Raw genomic sequence first — 20,198 nt, 5'->3', positions numbered from 1 at the left:
ACAGGGACTTTACGCACTCCAGTACTTGTGAAAGTGGTAGTATGTGACGTACAGAGAGGGCACAGTAATGCCATCATGTGTGGCAGCAGGTGTGGGCCCAGCAATGCCATGTGTGGCAGGTGTGGGCCCAGCAATGCCAAGCCCACGATGACCACGGCTGACCCACTCCGGGTGACAGCTCCGCAGCCTGCCCTGCTGTGACTTCCTAGTCATATGTCCTGCCCCGGACACATCAGTCACTTCTAGAGAGCTGCCAGCTGTATGGCCATGCGGGCAGACCCACGCGTGCTGTGTACAGCTGTGGGCAGGAGTCCGCTGCCGGAGTGTGTGGCTGTGGTGTGACGCTCACATACATCTCTTACCCATCCATAGTCCCCGAGCCGGCAAAATGTGCACGGGTGCAGACCGGTCCACGCGTGGAGGAGCACAGGTACACGCATGACAGGTGTAAGCACTGGCCGCACATCAGCACTTTACAGCCGCGACTGCACTTGACTCACCTGCCGCTGCCGTCGCGCCTCACCCGGACTCCAACTCGGTGACAGCTGCTGCCGGCTCCTCCGCTTTGTTGTTTCCCCTCCCTCTCTGTCAAGCCTCAGCGACACGCCCAACCCACCCAGCCCTTCTGCTAGGTCACGTGTCCTTCAGGGACACACCCACTCGCCTCACACCGCTGGATGTCTGGGGAAGCCGGCTGTTGTGGGCGTAGCCAGCAGGGTGCGTGACGTGTCTGTTCTGTTCAGTTTCCCAGCTGCAGGCTGAGGTGCGTCAGATGCACGCAGAGCGACGCAGCGTCAGGAGACTGAGGAGAGCCGGCGCCTGGCCGTGCTTCTATAGAAACGTTCAGCCCTCAGCACAGGTCTGTGCAGAGTGACGGAGCGGGGTGGGGGGCTGTGTGTCACCCAGAGGGGCCGTATGACACCCTGAGGGGCGGAGTGTCACCCAGAGGGGCCGTATGTCACCCTGAGGGGGGGAGTGTCACCCAGAGGGGCCGTGTTTCACCCTTTCTCTGTAAGGGTATGTGCACACACTGCAGATTCACCTGCGGGTTTTTTCCTGCGGAACCGCAGGTAAAACTGCAGGTAAAGTGACCTGCGGTTTTGCTGCGGTTTGGCCTGCGGTTTGACACCTGGACAATGGAATAGGTGGCAAACCGCAGCAGAATCCGCAGAAACAATTGACATGCTGCGGAAAAAAACCCGCAGCTTTTCCACAGGTAAAAAACCGCAGCGCGAGCACTGCGGTTTTGAAAACCCATAGGCTAACATGGTAAAGTACCATGTCTGCGGAACTGCTGCAGGGCCAAAACCGCAGCGTGTGCACATACCCTAAGGCCATGTGCACACGCTGCGGTTTTTGCTCCGGTTCTGCTGCGGTTTTGGCCCTGCAGAACTGCAGCAGTTCCGCAGACATGGTACTTTACCATGTTAGCCTATGGGTTTTCAAAACCGCAGTGCTCACGCTGCGGTTTTTTACCTGCGGAAAAGCTGCGGTTTTTTTTCAGCAGCATGTCAATTGTTTCTGCGGATTCTGCTGCGGTTTCACATCTTTAACATAGTAGAGGTGTGAAACCGCAGAGCAAAACTGCAGGCCAAACCGCAGCAAAACCGCAGGTCATTTTACCTGCGGTTCCGCGGGAAAAAACCCGCAAGTGAATCTGCAGTGTGTGCACATAGCCTAAGTTTTCTGTAGTGTGCGGAGGTGTAAGGGTATGTGCACACGCTGCGGATTCTGCTGCGTTTCCGCAGCGGTTTTGGCTGCTGCAGACCCGCAGCAGTTTTAGCTGCGGTGTACAGTACCATTCAAATGAACGGTAAAAAAAAAAAACGCTGTGTAGACGTTGCGGAAAAATCCGCGCGGATTTGCTGCGGTTTTGAAACCGCAGAAAGAAGTGACGTGTCAATTCTTTCTGCGGAATCCGCAGCGGGTTCCTATCTCCACCATTGTGGAGATGCTGAATCCGCAGGACCAAACCGCAGGCAAAACCGCAGATAATCCGCAGGTGGTTTTTGCAAAATCCGTTAGGATTAATCCACAGCGGATTCCGCAGCGTCTGCACACACCCTTAGGGGGATGGAACATGGTGGTGCTCTCTCACAAAAAGTGCTGCCAGTGCCTGCCACCCACCTAGTGACGTTGTGGCCTGTAATAGCCTTTATTGGTTACCATGGGTTACCCTTGACCCTTTTTCAGTGGAAATCCCACCTGGTTGTTCTGCTGTATGTGTCATGGTGTGATGTAATGCCGCCACATGTGTTATATTGCCAGCAGTCCTAATGCCAGTGCTATAGTGAATGCGACATGACTGTGGTTATATGACGGGGGGGGGGGGGCTGGCAGCGGCTGTTCGCCACCTGACTGCGTTATTGCAGAATTGCCTGACTCTCCAACACGCTACATGCAGAAGAGTGGGCCGGGGTCTACTGCCCTGGTTCATTAAAGGGAACCTGTCATGTGAAAATACGCTATTAACCTGCAGATATGAATCATAGAATAGAATCATAGAATCGTAGAGTTGGAAGGGACCTCCTGGGCCATCTGGTCCAACCCCCTGCTCAAAGCAGGATTCGCTAAATCATCCCAGTCAGATGTCCAGCATCTGTTTGAAGACTTCCATTGAAGGAGAACTCACCACTTCTCGTGGCAGCCTGTTCCACTCATTGATCACTCTAACTGTCAAAAAGTTTTTTCTAATATCTAATCTGTGTCTCCTCCCATTCAGTTTCATCCCATTGCTTCTAGTCTTTCCTTGTGCAAATGAGAATAAAGTTGAGCCTTCTACAATGTGACAGCCCTTTAGATATTTGTAGACAGCAATTAAGTCTCCTCTCAGTCTTCTCTTTTGCAAACTAAACATTCCCAAATCCTGCAACCTTTCCTCATAAGACAGGGTTTGCAGACCAGTCACCATTCTGGTCGCTCTTTTCTGAACTTGCTCCAGTTTGTTGATGTCTTTTTTAAAATGTGGTGCCCAAAACAATATTCCAGATGAGGTCTGACCAAAGAGGAGTAGAGGGAAATAATGACTTCACGTGATCTAGACTGTATGCTTCTGTTAATACATCCTAGAACTGCATTTGCCTTTTTTGCTGCTGCATCACACTGTTGACTCATATTCAGTCTGTGATCTATTAGTATACCCAAGTCTTTTTCACATGTGCTGTCATTTAGCCCTATTCCTCCCATTCTATATATGCTTTTTTCATTTTTATTGCCCAGATGTAGTACTTTGTATTTCTCCCTGTTAAAAACCATTCTGTTAGTTACTGCCCACTTCTCCAGTTTATTTAAATCTTTTTGAATCCTATCTCTCTCTTCTCTAGTATTAGCTATCCCTCCTAGCTTTGTGTCATCAGCAAATTTAATCAGTTTACCCTCAATTCCTTCATCTAAATCGTTGATAAAGATGTTGAACAATACAGGGCCCAGGACAGAGCCCTGTGGTACCCCACTTGAGACATTCTTCCAACTGGATGTGCAGCCATTTACGACCACTCTTTGGGTCCGATCACTAAGCCAGCTATGAATCCACCTAACAGTTGCCTTGTCCATTCCATACTTAGTCATTTTTTCAATAAGGATTGTATGAGAGACTTTGTCAAATGCTTTGCTGAAGTCAAGATATACTATATCTACAGCATTTCCTTGATCCACCCAATCAGTGATACCGTCATAGAAGGAAATTAAGTTAGTCTGACATGACTTATTAGTTACAAACCCATGCTGACTCTGTTTGATCACTTCATTCTTATCCAGGTATTGACTTACATGTTGTTTAATAATTTGTTCAAAGATCTTTCCTGGTATAGAAGTCAGACTCACCGGCCTATAGTTGCCTGGGTCCACCTTCTTCCCCTTTTTGAAGATAGGAACAACATTTGCTCTTCTCCAGTCTTCTGGCACTTCTCCTGTTCTCCAAGAATTTTCAAAGATTATGGAGAGTGGTTCAGAAATTTCTTCTGCTATCTCCTTCAGTACTCTGGGGTGTAATTCATCTGGACCTGGAGACTTGAATTCATTTAGGTTAGCTAAGTGTTTCCTCACTATCTTTCTGTTTATAGATATCCTGGATTCTTCTATTCCCTTAATAAGACAGTGAATAACAGTTGGTGTTACATTTCCTTTCTGAGAGAAAACAGATGCAAAATAGGAATTTAAAAGTTCAGCCTTCTCAACATCCTGTCTTACCATTTCATCATTTTCATCCTGTAAAAATCCTATAGCATCTTTGACTTTTCTTTTACTTTTGACATATCCCCAAAATCCTTTATTATTGCTTTTGACATCTCTTGCAAGCCTCAATTCATTTTCAGCTTTAGCTAATCTGATTTGTGCCCTGCAGATTCTGCAGACAGCATTATATTCTTCTTTAGATATGCCTCCCTCTTTCCATTTTATAAACATTTTTTTTCTTCCTTTTTAGCATGTGCTTAAGTTCTGTGTTCACCCATCCTGGTTTCCTTAAATGCTTCCTATTCTTCCCTCTTTTCGGAATTGTTAACAACTGTGCTTTGAGAATTTCATTTTTCAAGATTTCCCATCCTTCCTGGACATTTTTGTCTTTAAGGATATCCAGCCATTGGATTCCTCCAATATGGAGTTAATCTGCTGGTTTGTAGCGTCGTTCTGAACCTGCCCCACTGCCAGGAGGAAATTATCTTTACTCATCCCAGCAGTGTTCCTGTTTGTCACATGGTCAGCACCGGCGCAGGTTCTGTCAGCCGCTCTAGGTATAGTGAGTGGTGGCTGTAATTGATCCTCCAGCAATTACTGACAACTGAACCAAATCATGAGCTGCTGTCAGTCAGTGCCAGGGGCGCGGTTACAGCTGACGCTCTCTATACACACAGCGGTGACAACCATGGACGACATCGGAACACTAGCAGGAGGAATAAAGTTCATTTCCTCCCAGCAGCGGAGGTCTAAGTGCAGGCATCGGGCAGGTTGAGATTTCTATTGACCTGGAGATTAGCCCCATATCTGCAGGTTAAAATTAACATTTCATATGCCAGTATTAATAATAGTTGTGCAGGTATGTGCTGTGCCTTATCCATTAAGAGGCGCTTGCTCTTTAAAGATGCACTCCCACAACGTTTTTATGTATTAAATCTTTTGTACGTGCATGTAGTGTTGGGTGAGTGTAGTAAGATACTTGTCTATCGCCGATGTCTCTGTTGTGCAGTGCCATTCTTTTCTGTTGCTTATTGTCTGTGCTCTGCAGATTGGCTGGAGTCACGCTATGCTCTGCGTGACGTGGAACACTTTTACAATGAAAGCCTATGTAGCATCAGAACGAGTCTCCATAGGCTTTCATTGTAAATTTGACTCCCGGCTCCTGCATAGCGCATAGAAGGAGCCAGCTAGTCACAATTACAGTGACGTCAGTGAGCAGCGTAGCAAAACGTCGCTGGATACCGGAGACAGTGGCGATAGGTGAGTATATTACTACACAATGCACCACAGGAACACACACATTTACAACACAAAATATTTTGTGGGAGTGCTTCTTTAATGAATTTGGCACATCTCAGTACTGTCCTCCTTCCTAGAAATCTTACTTTCATCCAGACTGGATTAGCATTTGTGGCTCAACTTTTTAATAAATATATTGGGCGCCATGGCCACTTTCCACCTTAACTTTTCCCCGCCTCCACACATTTTGGTGTAGCTGGAGAAAAAAATGGTGTCAAAATTCCAAATGTTGCAAAACAGCAATTTTTGAAGGTATTTCACACTTGCGTTTTTTTGCGCTGCGCACCGTGCGCAGTGCAGACGCACTTAAAAATGCATCATGCGTTTGAGTGCTTTTTTTGCGGTTTTGCGCATTTTTTTTTTAAAAAAAGGCATGCATTTTTTTGCGCTGACGTGCGCATTACCATGCTCACATCAGCGCACCCATAGACTATAATGGGTGTTTGGGTGAATTTTGTGCGCATTGCGTGCGCATGCATTTTTTGGGACAAGTTATGCCATTTTAGCGTATTAAACTATGCCAGAAATGTACTCCACTCATTCACTGGAGTACATTTCCAGCAGAGCAACACAGCACTTGTAAGATACTTTTCTTATTGAATTAGGCACGTTTTGCATCAGCGACTTGATTCATTAAAGTGAATCTGTCAGCTGATGTACACTGCTCGATCTACTGGCACAACCCGAACCGCACAAGAGACTAGTCTGACAGGTGGGTCCCCAGTGACTTCTCCCCACCAGCTGCCTTTGAGTGACGGGTTTCTCCTTAGGCCAGGGTCACACATGCGAGAAACTCGGACAAGTCTTACATCTTAATACCCGGCACTGCCGCCGGCACTCGGGATCGGAGCTTGCGGCTGCGTAGAAATACATGCAGCCGCAAGCTCTGCTACCCAGTGCCGGCAGCAGTGCCGGGTATTAAAATGCGAGACTCGTCCGAGTTTCTCCCATGTGTGATCCTGGCCTTATACACGCACAGTGGCTATAAAACTGTTTTTTTCTGAAACACCGGCACGGAGTCAGAATTATTCATATAGCGCTGACATTATATAGCCAATGTCTGATACTGATTCCCTATGAGCTGTCAGGATCCCTCCAAAACTGATATTCACAACACTACTCTTAAGCACTCATCCCATCAAAATTTTTATCCTTTTAATATATTGCAGTCATATTATTCAGCACTGTGTACTTACAATTGCTTTTTGTGCCTTTCTACCCAGATAATTCTTGTTTTCCATTAGGTCTATGACATCACGTGATTAAAAACGGATTAGCTGAATCCTTCTAAGATCTATGTAGAAACAGGAGCTCAATTTTAGCGCACTTCAAAATCCACAAGAACATTTGATGCAACTGGATACAAATGGTTTTATTAGCTCCGTATATAATTCAGCAAAAGCAAAAACATAAATTATACAAATTCTAGGTTGGCTGGCCACTAACTGTACATGAAAGTCCAGACTCAAAAGAGCTGTTCCTAGTGTACAGCATCCCAAACAATTGCTTTACTCACTGTTCTGCCCATTCTGTGCAGCAAGATATTTTTAAGTGCTGTTCCAGCTATCGCCAGTAGGTGTCATAAGTTACCCCTTCTCTTTCTTATTCATATGTTTGGAATCTTCTGTTTTCCTAAATAGTTATCTGTTCAGAACCACCCTTCTTCCTTCCCTGGTCAACAACATGTAATCATTTTGAGCAGGTCTTCTGAGTAGCTCACATGTGCTCAGCTCAGCTGTCTGCAAAACCACTGCTTATACAAGCGGATTCCGGTAAGATTAATGCAATTATGTGATATGCATTTGTGTTAGCAGCCAGTTGCTGTGATTACCTGCCAGTATTTGTGTATTGTATATTATCTACCAGTACTGACATACTGCATTATCTGTCTCATAGTTTTTACCTGAATCATCCACATTGTGTACAAAAATTTCTGAATCATCCATAACTGTGTTCAACAATCTCTGATATCATCTACAACTTTGTACAACAACCCCTGATCTCATCTACTACTGTGCTCTACTATACCATCTGTTATCTCTCATTGTTGTCCATATCATCCCAATAAATAATAGACTTAAGCACCCATACAGTCTTGTTTCTGGGAGTGGATGAAAGGTTAAGCCGCATGCTGGAATCCACACAGCGTCATACGTGGAAGAAGGCAGAACAGTAAAAACGGAACCACCGGTTGCAGGCGGTGGTTACACAGGCTATAGGGCACCGCTACCACCCAAACTGCTCCGCATATGGGTATTACAGCAGCCGCAGGGAATAAGAGCCCAGGGCTCAGTATAGGACCGCCGGTCGCACGCGGTGATTGCATAGACTGTACGGAACCGCTAACACCCACACTGCTCCGCATATGGATATCACAGCCGCAGAACGCTACTGCAGCCCGCCAAGAAGTGATACATCTTTCCTGCCACGGTGAAGCCCGCCACTTAGACTCAGTTTCCCTCCAATATACTCATATGTCGCGCCGAGGCAGAAGCGGCCAAAGCAAGATCCTCCGCGGAATGAGAGATGCATATAAAGCTGAGACAAGCAGATCAAGATACGGAAGCTGCAAGCCGAAACCACACGTTTGCAGGCAGAGAGAGAGGCGGAAACTGCAAGCCAAAACCGCACGTTTGCAGGCAGAGAGAGGTACTGAAACTGCACGTTAGCAGGCAGAGAGAGAGGCGGAAACTGCACGCCTGCAGGCAGAGCTAGAAAGACTTTCAGCAGACAAAGAGAGAGAAGCCGCAATAGCTAAGGCTGGGTATTTGGAAGCTATGAAATATCCTGATTATGAGAGACGTAGCAGCATTCTCGGACCAGATCTAGAGCAGCAAGATCCAGCTCATCATAGAGTACGTCCGTCAACATTCCGGCGTGGATGACAGCCCTGAAGCATCATATCGATCAGCCCATGCCGATTACCAGCGATCCAACCCCGAGTTTCACTACCGTAGGTGAGGAGATGTCCAGCACAGTGATGTCGACCACAGCTACCGTTCCACTGAGAAGAAGGTACAGCTCCAATCCCACCTTAAAAAGACACCTTCATCACCAAGAAGGTACCGCACAGACTATCCAGAGTCAGAAGTGCCTTACAGGTGTGGTGATACACCACACACTAGACATGACTATAACACACCGGCTTGTGCCAGCACTGACGGAGTCACAATGGACTTTGCAAAGTTCTTTGCCCGCCAAGAACTGGTTACAAAAGGCCTTGTAAAGTTCACTGACAAACCTGAGAACTATCGGTCATGGCGAGCCTCGTTCCGGAACGCCATTCATGGTTGTGATATTTTGGACATCTTCTGACTTCTGCAAAAAAAAATTGCGACTTAAGATGTTTTACATCTGAATTCAATCAATTGTACCCTATTATGTCTTGCATGGTTGATCCAAGACATCTGTCCGGCAACTTCTTCCCTTCCTGCTTACATTTTACTGACAGGTTTCCTCTAATATGAACATATGGGGAGTTCTGTCAGCCATGGAGATTGAGGCAGGAAGAAGTGGCTAGAGATCTGCCTTGAACCAGTCATCCCAGACCCATAGGGTATGTGCACACGCTGCGGATTTTTCCGTGCGGATTTTGCAAAATCCGCTGGTCAAAAGACCTGCTGTTTATCTGGGGATTAGCCTGCGGTTTACTATCTCTACAATGGAGGAGATGGCAAACCGCTGTGTAATCTGCAGAAAAGAATAACATGTCAATTCTTTGTGCGGATTGGAAAGCGCAGCAAAAACCGCGTGGAAAATTCCGCACCGTCTGCACTGCGGTTTCCATTTTCCATAGATTATAATGGTACTGTAGAACGCAGCTAATTCTGCTGCAGATCCGCAGAGCCAAAACCACTGCGTATCAGCAGCAGAATCCGCAGCATGTGCACATTCGGTGTTTTCACCAGATTATGTAAAATACCTTCATGGTCTGGACCTTTCTTGTAGTGAGGAGTTAGATCTCCTAGTAAAGTGGCTCGGAAGTGAGTTGGTCGAGCATGCCAAAAGACTGAGACATTAATGTAAAGCATCCCCGCACAGGTCTACGTAAACTGTGGGAAAGACTTGAATGCTATGGGACAGTAGAAGTCATAGAGAATGCTTTATATAAAAGAATTGATGATTTTCCTAAGATCGGACCTAAAGGTTATCTAAAGCTTAGAGAACCGAGTGATTTATTGAATGAGTTACAGGTTGCCCAGGAGGAAGGAGACTTGCCCGGATTGGCATTACACCGCTAAGGGTGTCAATCCGATAGTACAGAAACTTCCTTACAACCTACAAGAAAAGTGAATTACATGTGGTTCGCAGTATAAACAAAATCATAATGTATCATTCCCTCCTTTCACTGTATTTGTTGATTTTGTTACCAAACAATCTAGGATCAGAAATGACCCTAGTTTTGACTTTACTCTGTCATGTTCCACTGCCCCTGGTGTCAAACCCGGTAAGACACCCGTGGCAGTCCACAAAACTAACATTGTTTCCACAGACCCTCCTCACAAGGTGAATGAAACCCCTCAAGATGAGAGCAAGCCCCAGGATGTCAGTAAAAATTGTCCTCTACACAAGAAACCACATCATCTACGGAAATGCAGAGCCTTCAGGGAGAAGTCTTTAGAGGATCGCAAAGTTTTCCTCAAGGAGAACAACATTTGCTTCAAATGTTGTGCCACAACCTCTCACTTCGCCAGGAACTGTGAAGCTAGCGTGAAATGTGCAGAATGCACCAGCACGGATCACAATACAGCCTTGCACCCTGGATCACCTCCACGAGCGTTGTCGCAAGCAGAGGAGAGCAAGATGGGAAGCAGGACACTGACGAAGACACCCCTGTGGTCAGCTCTCAATGTACGGAGATCTGTAAGGGACTCACAGGAGGAAGGTCCTGTTCAAAAATCTGCCTTGTCCGAGTCTATCCTGCAGGCCGCAAGGACAAAGCCTTCAAGATTTATGCAATCCCGGATGACCAAAATAACAGGTCTTTAGCCAGGTCCATCTCCTTTGACAACTTCAGCATTCTAGGCCCTGGTTCTCCCTACACCCTGAGGACGTGTTCAGGTACCGTTGAGACGGCGGGGAGAAAAGCAACCGGATACAAAGTGGAGTCCATAGATGGCCAAACCGGCCTATCATTACCAACCATCCTGGAGTGCAACCAGATTCCTGACAACAGGTCAGAGATACCTTCACGGGAGGTGCGACACATCACCCCCATCTAAACCGTATAGCCCACCTGATACCTGAGATGGATCCAGGAACCCCAATAGCTCTACTCCTGGGAAGAGATATACTACGAGTCCAAGACTAGAAAATGTATAAACGGCTCCGGGAACGCTCCGTATGCACAGAAGCTCGACCTTGGATGGGTCATCATAGGAGACGTCTGTCTAGGAGGAGCACACAAGCCGGCCTCAGTCAACAGTATGCTTACCTGCACACTAGAAAATGGACGTCCATCTCTCTTCCGGCCATGCAACAATAGTCTGCTGGTAAAGGAATTGCCAAACAGCACTCCACTCCCTTGCCCTTTCTCAGCACCTACCAATGAAGACCACGCCTGTGAAGGTGAAAAAGACAGTACAAGGCCGTTTTTAGGGGGGGGACAGGGGGTGCGATCGCCCGGGGCACCACCCAAGCCAGAGGCGCCTACCTAGTGCTTAGCCAGGGCCACCATCAGGGAATTACTAGCCTTACTTGTGTAAGGGCCCGCTGAAGAGGAGGGGCCCGGACTGGCTGAGACACGGTGCTCCTCTTCTTTTGCTCACCGGGCAATTTAAAATACACTTTATTTTTGATCAGGGGTGGAATTCAGTCGCTTCTGCAGAATCAGTTGCAGAATCGGCAAGAAAAAGTGCTCTTGTCCTGTTCTAATGTCGGCATCTGCGCTCCCATGGTCTTTCAGGGGGCAGCACAATCTTCCTGCAGCAGGAGCTCTGTGCCACCCCCTGAGCTGTAGCACTCTGAGTGGCAGTGCAGGCTGGGCAGGAGCAGTCCTGACACAGGCTATATCACTCATCCTAGCCTGCAAGTCAGCTGCGGAGCCAGGAGTCGGGCAGCCGATCTCTCCCCTCCAGCAGCGTAACAGCTATCAGGCTGTGGAGTGTGGAACAACATGGAGGGGCGGGGCTAAACGGAATGGGTGGAGCCACAGACAACCCTGCAGATTCAGGAAAGAAAGAAAAGATGGGAGAAGACAGTGACAAGAGAGAGACAGAAGCAGGAGACGGTAAAGACAGAGGCAGAAGACAAGAAAAATGAGACACTAGAGAGAGAGGTGAGGGGGGATGACTATAAGGCCGGAGTCACACTAACCTGCGCAAAATATGGTCCGTAGTTTACTTGCGTAATACGGATGAATGACCACTAAATAGTGCTCCGTAGGTCATCCGTAAGCAAGGTGAGGTCGCGTATTTTGCGCATGTGTGCATCCGTATGTAATCCGTGTGGCATCCGTATGCAATCCGTATGGCGAGATTTTCTCGCAGCCTTGCAAAATGGACATTTAACAGTTTTGAGGCCTGCAAACAATTTAAATCATTAGCCTGCACCCTATTTAGACACTCAGAAACAGGTGGATGCCTACATTCTGTACATTTGTCACCTTGCTTTCACGAGGTGTGTTGGTGTTCTTTGTGCAGCATGGCAGAGGGTCTGCGATTCAATACAACTGAGCAGGTTCTCTTTACCTGGCTTTTGTCACGGCGCTTTGGGCAACCATATCCTGTGATAGTGGATCCGCGGAGGAGGAGACGCATGTGGGTCCATCCACTTTTGAGGCAACGACTCACAAGAGGTCATTTTCACCGTCTCTATTCTTCTCTGCGGGAGCATCCGGATAAATTTTACCAGTACTGTCGCATGAGCATTTCCACATTTGATCGACTCTTGGAGACAGTGCGCCCTGGGATAACCTTTCAGGACACAAGGATGCGCAAAGCCATATCTGCAGAGTACTTCTACTCACAATACGGTATGTACTACACAACCACATTCTCTATGTTCCAAATGAGTGTTCTAAATTATGTTTTTTGGCCTTCTTGGACAAAGTTTAATGCCCTCATCTTACTCCAAATATGTTTCACCTGACACAGCAGAATGTTACATCTAATATGTCCTGCATATCACTTAGTCATTGTGCCACCAAATATGTGTGTGTTCTTCTCTCTCATTTCCTAACAAGTTTGGTCGGCATGTAACTGATTTTTTTTTTTACTTTAGCCATTCTAAACTTTACTATTTCTGTTGTTCTACAGCTTCCTGTCCACTGGCCTGTCTTATGCCGCCCTCCACCATGAGTTTCTCATTGGAAAGTCAACCATTTCAGGCATAGTGAGGTCTACATGTGCACAAATCTGGACAAGACTCCATCAAGTGGTCATGCCCGAGACCAGGATGGAAGACTGGTTAAGGATATCAAGGGACTTTGAGGAGGACTGCCAGTTTCCAAATTGTATTGGGGCCCTGGATGGCAAACATATCAGGGTGCGTAAGTCGCCGAACTCAGGCTCCCAATTCTTCAATTATAAACAATACTTTTCTGTTGTATTGTTGGCTCTGGTAGACCCTCAATACAAGTTTATAATTGTTGCCTATGGAAGGACGGGAGACTCTAGAGTCTTCAATACTTCCATAATGGCTCAGCGGCTACGCACCAACCAGTTGGATCTACCACCACCACGCCAGCTACCAGGCTCCCCCGAACAATCAGTCCCTTATGTCCTTGTGGCAGATGAGGCCTTTCAGTTATCGCGCAATGTCATGAGGCCATATCCCCGGCGCAACCTTGACCACAGGCGCAGAATTTTTAACTTGCGCCTATCACGTGCTAGGCGACTGGTGGAGTGTTCCTTTGGGATTCTTTGTGCCAAATGGCGGGTACTCCAGTCTGCCATTCAGTTGAGTGAGCAAAATGTGAATGAAGTTGTGAAAGCCTGTGTTGTTCTGCATAACTTCACCAGGATACATGATTGTTCCTCCTCTGATGGTGTTGTGCGTAGGCCGGACAATGTGCGCAGGGTGAGACCACCTATGAACCCTCAACGTAGACCGCTTTCTGGCCTAAAAGTGCGTGATATTTTCACTAATTACTTTATCTCACCTGAGGGGGCAACTTCTTGGCAAGAGCATGCTATGTGTGTTATAATTTGTTTCTTTAAGTGTGTCTAAATATATATTACTCAAGCCTTTATGATTCTATGAGTGTTTCATTGCATTGGTTGGTGTCTGTTAGTATGTTGTGAGGGATTGTGAAAAATCACACAGAGACGTTAACTAGAGTAGACAAATTTTTAGTTTTGCCTTTTTTTTTTTGTTTTGCTTAAAGGCAAACATAATATTGCCATAAGACAAATTTGGCAATGGCCAAAATGACCCTTTGTGCCTTCTTTAACTTGTTGTAAAATTAACATTACATAACAAAACAGCAACAAACATTAGGCAATAACAACATTGCTGCATGACTAGATTAACCTAGATTTGCCAACAAAAGGTGAGCTCCATCACCAAAATAAAGGCAACAAGATGACACTCACATTTCCTCATAATGTTATCCAATCATAGAAAGATTTCACCATGACAGGCAAGGCTACCTCACAGCTTTCACACAGATATTACCTGTCTGTAGAACAGACAATATTTAAGCATGCTATACTGGAAAGGATGAAAATACAAAACTCACTTGTTAAGACATAGAGAGAGCGTGATATTCTGAATGCTGGTCGGCTAGAATTTTTGTACTAGAGATTGCTAACAAAAAAGGTGACTACTTAACTAAGGCGAGCACGCCTTTCCTAGGCGTTAGCAAGTGAGTAGTGTATTTTCATCCTTTCATTTTACAGTATAGCGCATTTAAATATTTTCTTTTCTACACACATGTAATATCTGTCTGAAAGGCGTGAGGTAGCGTTGCCTGTCATGATGGATTGTTTCATATGTTTGGAAAACATAGTTTAAAAATGTGAATGTTAAATTATGTTCTAAATGTTGGTGAAGGAGAACACCTGTTTTTTCATTTATATTAGGAGCACCAGTTACATCTCACTGGACATCTCCACCCATCAGAATCATAAATCCTCATATGTTGGGGAAGGGGAACGTGGAAGAACAGCCTGTGGGTGTTGCTGGACATTGTGGCCAACATCGCCCTGTGTGGGGCCATACTGTTGCCCATGATGCTGGAATTGTCCAGCCTCCTGGAAATGTTGGGATACTGGCCAGAGTAATGATGATGGTGAGGGGCTTCTTGTTGGCTCTGGTAGGCCCGTGGCTCATACCCACCAAGATAGCCAGATCGTCCCCAACCAGGTTGGGACCAGCCTCCAACACTGGGTGGGTACAAGTGGCCATATTGGTGGGGTTGGCTTGAGGAAGACATTTGGGGCTGCGGAATAGAAGGTTGGGTAGGGGGAGGAAGGGGTTGAGGTGTTGGCCCACGTATTAGGGGCTGTTCAGACCCTGCTTGAGCAAGCATCTGTGTGGATGGTCTCATGCGCATTAAATTTCGTGGTGAGAGCTGCCACCTCTCCAGAAATTCAAAAACCTCATATGGGGTATTTGGGGGGGTGCTTGCATCAAGCAGGATCTGAATACATCCCCTAATACGGAGCCTGACCTCACGGGTAAGGGCACGGAGATAAAGGGTGAGGCTACGTGCATAGGCCTCCTTCCCATCATCTGTAGTGACTCTGGACAAATAATTGAGCACCCCTGTGTCCACATTGGTCCTGCTCTCTTGAATAGTGACCTGGCGTCTTCTTCTTGTTCGCCGTGATGCTAGAGCAGCCTGTGGGGAGGACCTGATCTGGGCAGTTGGGCTGCTGCTCAAGTTGCCCGGCTCTTCCAGGATGGGTGAGGTGGCAGCAGCAGACCGTCCTGGTGGTGTTGTGTGTAGGCCAGCCATTGTGTGGTCTTGTGATGCCTCATCTTCAGCCATCCTTCTTGTAGAGGGAGAAGATGGGCCAGCCACCTCATCCCCTACAGGATCTATAATGGGCTCTGCCTCTGAGGCCGTTCCTCGATCCGTAAGGTTGGATTGAGTTCTGTTCTGAAATAGAACAGAGGCAAAAATACATCAATATTTTTGTCCATGTAAAGTATTTGTGTAATGTATTTGTGTAATGTGGTGTGAGGTATGTACTTACGGTCTCAGATCCAGAATTGGGGCGAGGAAGTTCAGCCGGTCATAGTATATGTATTTTCTTTTCACATGTCCAGCATCCCCACTCCTGGACCGCTGCTGGCGTTCCCGGCGGAACTGGTCCCGGATGCTTCGCCAGCGTTTCATCACATCTTCCACTGCAATGTGACAGGAAAGATTGTCAAAATCACATATTTGAGAGGTCACATTTTCTAACAGTAGTCTAGGCATGGGGGCCTTCTGGGGTGTGCGTTCTACCCATGGTGGCATATGTAATTGGGCCGATACACAGGGTCTCATTAGCTACACTTAAACTAATTTTATTTGCTAGGAGGATGAGGAGCTTGTGGCCTAACCCCTAATTATGGCTGTGTGAAGCTACGTGTCATATCCAAATGTAACGGCCTCATGAGGCTAATAAAAGTACATGCACAGGAAGGGGGGTGCTGATTGTAGAATCATTTTTTAGCGCGCGCTAAGGTTAATGATGTTTTTATGGTTGCACTTACGAATTTTATGCTGCTCATCACGTGGTCTGTCACCAAAGTCATGGTACATCTGGCGACAGATGCGCCTCCATGACACCTCCTTTCTTGTCCGGTTCGCATAATTTGCATCGCGTGGGTCCCATATTTCGGGACGCTCCTGCACCAGCACAATTAGCATCTCAACATTAATGTATGTGGACGCCATGCTGCTGCTGTACTCCGTGGAGGCGTACTTCCTGGATGTCTGGAGCGGTTTTTGAGCTCATTTGTATGTCTAGGCTTCCTGATGATGGATTGGCCCATTTCCTCTCACCAGCCAAAAGACCTGCGTATTGCTCACAGGTCACACGTGTGTTCCGTGTGTAATCCGTATTTTTTGCGCACCCATTGACTTGCATTGGCGTACTACAGGCGTAGTACGCTGACAATCGCAGCATGCTGCGATTGGCACGGAGCGTAGGATACGGATGAGAAATATACGCCTGGTGCGAGTGACCCCATAGAAAATCATTTGTCCGTGTCTAATGCTTGCTTTTTGCGCCTCTCGCCCGTATTCCTCGCCAGTGTGACTCCGGCCTAAGACACTGGCCTGACTTACCCCTATTTCCTGCACTGTCCCCCCTCTTGTCTGGCTGCAGTATATTGGCAATGCATGCCAATGCTGCTTGTCATGTATGACAAAATTGGATGCATTATTGTTTGTGTGTCACTTTTCTATTGGCTGCAGCCTACGATGTTATAGGCTGTCAGGAAAGGACATAACCAGGGGTGGGATTCGTCCAGTTTGGGGGAACAGATTGTTCAAATTACTGCTGACTCCCTGATCCCGTTCTGTGTGCCGCCTATTTTTACTGAACGTGCGTCCTCAGTCCGGGCCCCTCTCATCACTCGACCAGGCCCCTCTCCTCGCCAGTCCGGGCCCTTCTCACCATATCGGGCACCTCTCCTCACCAGTCTGGGCTACAGTAGCGGGATTCAGCCATTCGCTCAGTAACTGAATGTGTCCTCAGTCCGGGCCCTCCCCATCACCAGTCCAGGCTCCACTCATCACCAGGCCCCGGGGCAGAGTCAGCCGTTTGCTCAGGAACTGAACGTGCGGATTTACTGAATCCAAATACATTTCTATTGTTGAAATTTCTAGCGTTTCCGCAAGAGAAATTGACATGCTGCGGCTCATAAAATAAATATCGGGGGGTGTTTGAAGGCAATATCTGGGGTGCTTACCCTACTGGTTGTGTTTGTTATATCGGGGCGGGGGGAAGGATTTGTGGTAATATCTGTGGTGCTTAGCCTTCTGTTTGTGTGTGTGTAATATTGGTGGGGTGGCGGTTGGTGGTAATATCTGGGGTACTTAGCCTGTGTTTGTGTGTGTGTGTACAATATCAGGGGTCGGGGGGGTGGGGAATGGATATCTGGGGTACTTAGCACTGTGTGTGTGTAATATCGGGGAGGGGTGGTGCTAATAACTGGGGTCCTATGCATTGTGTGTGTGTGTGTAATATCGGGGGGCGCTATTTCGATGTTCGCCCTGTTGGCAAAATTCCCTAGAAACTGCCCTGGTACAGTATTCCACAGGACAAAGGAGGACGACAAGGTAGCGATGTCCATAGAAGATAGGATGTTCCTGGACATCATGGATACACAGTCAAAGACAACCTCAACAAAGGACAACCTATTCCTGGAGACAGCGTTGCTAAAGAAGCTCAATCCAATTGTTGATCAAGACGGGCTGCTGAGAGTCGGTGGCCGTCTTCAAGAAGTCGAGGTAGAAATTTCAGAGAAACACACTGTAATAATTCCTGGACGTCATCACCCTGCTCATTCAGCATCATCATGACTTAGTGACACACCAAGGCCGTTTGTTCACCGAAGGGAATCTGCGGGCGGCTGGTCCATGGTTAGTCGGTGCAAAGAGAAGCATGAGCAAACTCATTTTCAACTGTGTTACGTGTGGCAAACTCTGTGGCTCGTTCCAAAATCCTAAGATGGCCAATCTTCTATCCGACAGACTCAGTATCAAACCCCCCTTCACCAATGTTGGACTAGACGTATTCGGTCCTTGGTCCGTGGCTACTCGACGCACTAGGAAATCCAATACTGAAGAAAAGTGTTGGCCAGTTCTATTCACTTGTCTGTGCATCAGAGCTGTTCATGTCGAAGTAATCGAATCTATGGACACTTCAAGTTTTATAAATACATTTCGACGCTTCACCGCAATCAGAGGCACTGTGAAGCATATTCACTCCGACAGAGGTACGAATTTCATTGGAGCGGCAAGAGAATTCCAAATCCCTTCCAACTTGGACATCGCTAATGTTGAAAGGTACCTAGGCGAGCAAGGAAGCACCTGGACTTTCAATCCGCCACACTCTTTGCACATGGGAGGTGCCTGGGAGAGAATGATAAGTGTAGCACGCAAGATACTGGACTCTATCTTCTTACCAACGAACACCAGGCTCACACTTGAGAGTTTAACTACGTTCTTGGCCAAGGTATCAGCAATCATGAATGCCAGGCCACTGTCAGCACTCTCCAGCGATTCCGGAGACCCGACTGTCCTTACTCCGACAATGCTACTCACGTAGAAAACCTGTGTCCTCAGAGCTCCACTCGGAGAATTGAATGATAAGGACCTCTTTAGACGCCAATGGAGGCAAGTACAAAGTGTGTCCAATGTCTTCTGGGACAGATGGAAGAAACAATATCTCTCCACTCGACAAACCAGGACAAAGTGGCAAAAAGACCGCCCAAACATTCAACCAGGTGATGTGGTACTTGTCAAAGACAGTCACATCCTAATGAGTGGCCACTCGGCCTAGTCACCAAGCCTCTTCCCAGCAAGGACGGGAAAGTGTGCAAGGTAGAGGTCAAAGTGAGCACACTTGGGGAGAACAAACTGTTCCTCAGGCCAGTTACTGAACTTGTACTTTTATTATCCCCAAAAGAGCCAAATAGTGGCATTCGTTGATGCCAAACGGGGAGTGTTCTGCCCATTCTGTGGAGCAAGATATTTTTAAGTGCTGTTCCAGCTATCGCTAGTAGGTGTCATATTTTACCCCTTCTCTTTCTTATTCATATATTTGGAATTTTCTGTTTTCCCAGATGGTTAACTGTTCAGAACCTCCCTTCTTCCTTCCCTGGTCAACAACATGTAACCATTTTGAGTCGGTCTTCTGAGTAGCTCACATGTGCTCAGCTCTCTGCAAAACCACTGCTTATACAAGCGGATTCTGATAAGATTAATGCAATTATGTGCTCTGCATTTGTGTTAGCAGCCATAATGCAGCCCCCCATGATGTTTGCAATGCATGTTCTGCTCCTGTAATGTTATTACACTGTATAATAGTTATATGCATCCTCTGGATATGCATCTTTTTGTCAGTGAGTGCAAGCTGGCAGCCACTAGTTTTTAGATACCTTTCTCCTTTACTGCTGTGTATGTTATATTGCTCAGGTTCTATATAATGCATGCTACCATGATAACAGCATCCTGTATCATTGCTGCTGTTGTGATAGTACCTTGTACTTGCTGTGATTACCTGCCAGTATTTGTGTATTGTATATTATCTACCAGTACTGACATGCTGCATTCTGTCTCATAGTTTTTGCCTGAATTATCCACATTGTGTACAACAATATCTGAATCATCCATAGCTGTGTTCAAACATCTCTGATATCATCTACAACTTTGTACAACAACCCCCTGATCTCATCTACTACTGTGTTCTACTATACCATCTGTTATCTCCCATTGTTGTCCATATCATCCCAATAAATAATAGACTTAAGCACCTAAACAGTCTTGTTTCTGGGAGTGGATGAAAGGTTAAGCCGTATGCTGGAATCCACACAGCGTCATACCTGGAAGAAGGCAGAACACTCACAAAGCAAATTTCCCAGGAGTAGAAAGAGTCAGCAGCTTGTGGACTCTTTACCTTTCATTCTATACCTGAGCATTGCAGGCGATTAGCCAACATTGTCCTCAAAATCTGGAGTGGCTTAACGGAACAGAGAAAATACACAGTTCCTTGCTACCGAACTCCTTGGCTGGTTTATTTACTCAGTATAAGACAGGAACCTTCTTAAAGTGTACATACTGT

At 46.7% G+C, this 20,198-nt stretch overlaps 1 protein-coding gene and 1 long non-coding RNA gene across 4 annotated transcripts in view; one reads left to right on the top strand and one right to left on the bottom strand.

Annotated features, from left to right (window-relative positions):
• Nucleotides 1-648, bottom strand: part of MAPRE2 (microtubule associated protein RP/EB family member 2) — a 198,675-nt gene extending 198,027 nt beyond the window's left edge. For 2 of the 3 annotated variants that reach the window (XM_073583746.1, XM_073583745.1), the window contains exon 1: nucleotides 501-648. The gene's annotated coding sequence lies outside the window, so the exon portion shown is untranslated. The remainder of the gene's footprint in view (nucleotides 1-500) is intronic. The other variant, XM_073583747.1, reaches the window with a different exon arrangement.
• A 119-nt stretch (nucleotides 649-767) lies between these two features.
• Nucleotides 768-20,198, top strand: part of LOC141096880 (uncharacterized) — a 42,551-nt gene continuing 23,120 nt past the window's right edge. Inside the window, exon 1 of the long non-coding RNA XR_012233804.1 lies at nucleotides 768-859. This is a non-coding gene — a long non-coding RNA (uncharacterized lncRNA). The remainder of the gene's footprint in view (nucleotides 860-20,198) is intronic.

This window comes from Dendrobates tinctorius, unplaced genomic scaffold (genome assembly GCF_039654945.1).
Source record: "Dendrobates tinctorius isolate UK_male_01 unplaced genomic scaffold, ASM3965494v1 ptg000081l, whole genome shotgun sequence".
Lineage (NCBI taxonomy): Eukaryota > Metazoa > Chordata > Amphibia > Anura > Dendrobatidae > Dendrobates > Dendrobates tinctorius.
This window is presented reverse-complemented; position numbering and strand designations above follow the sequence as displayed.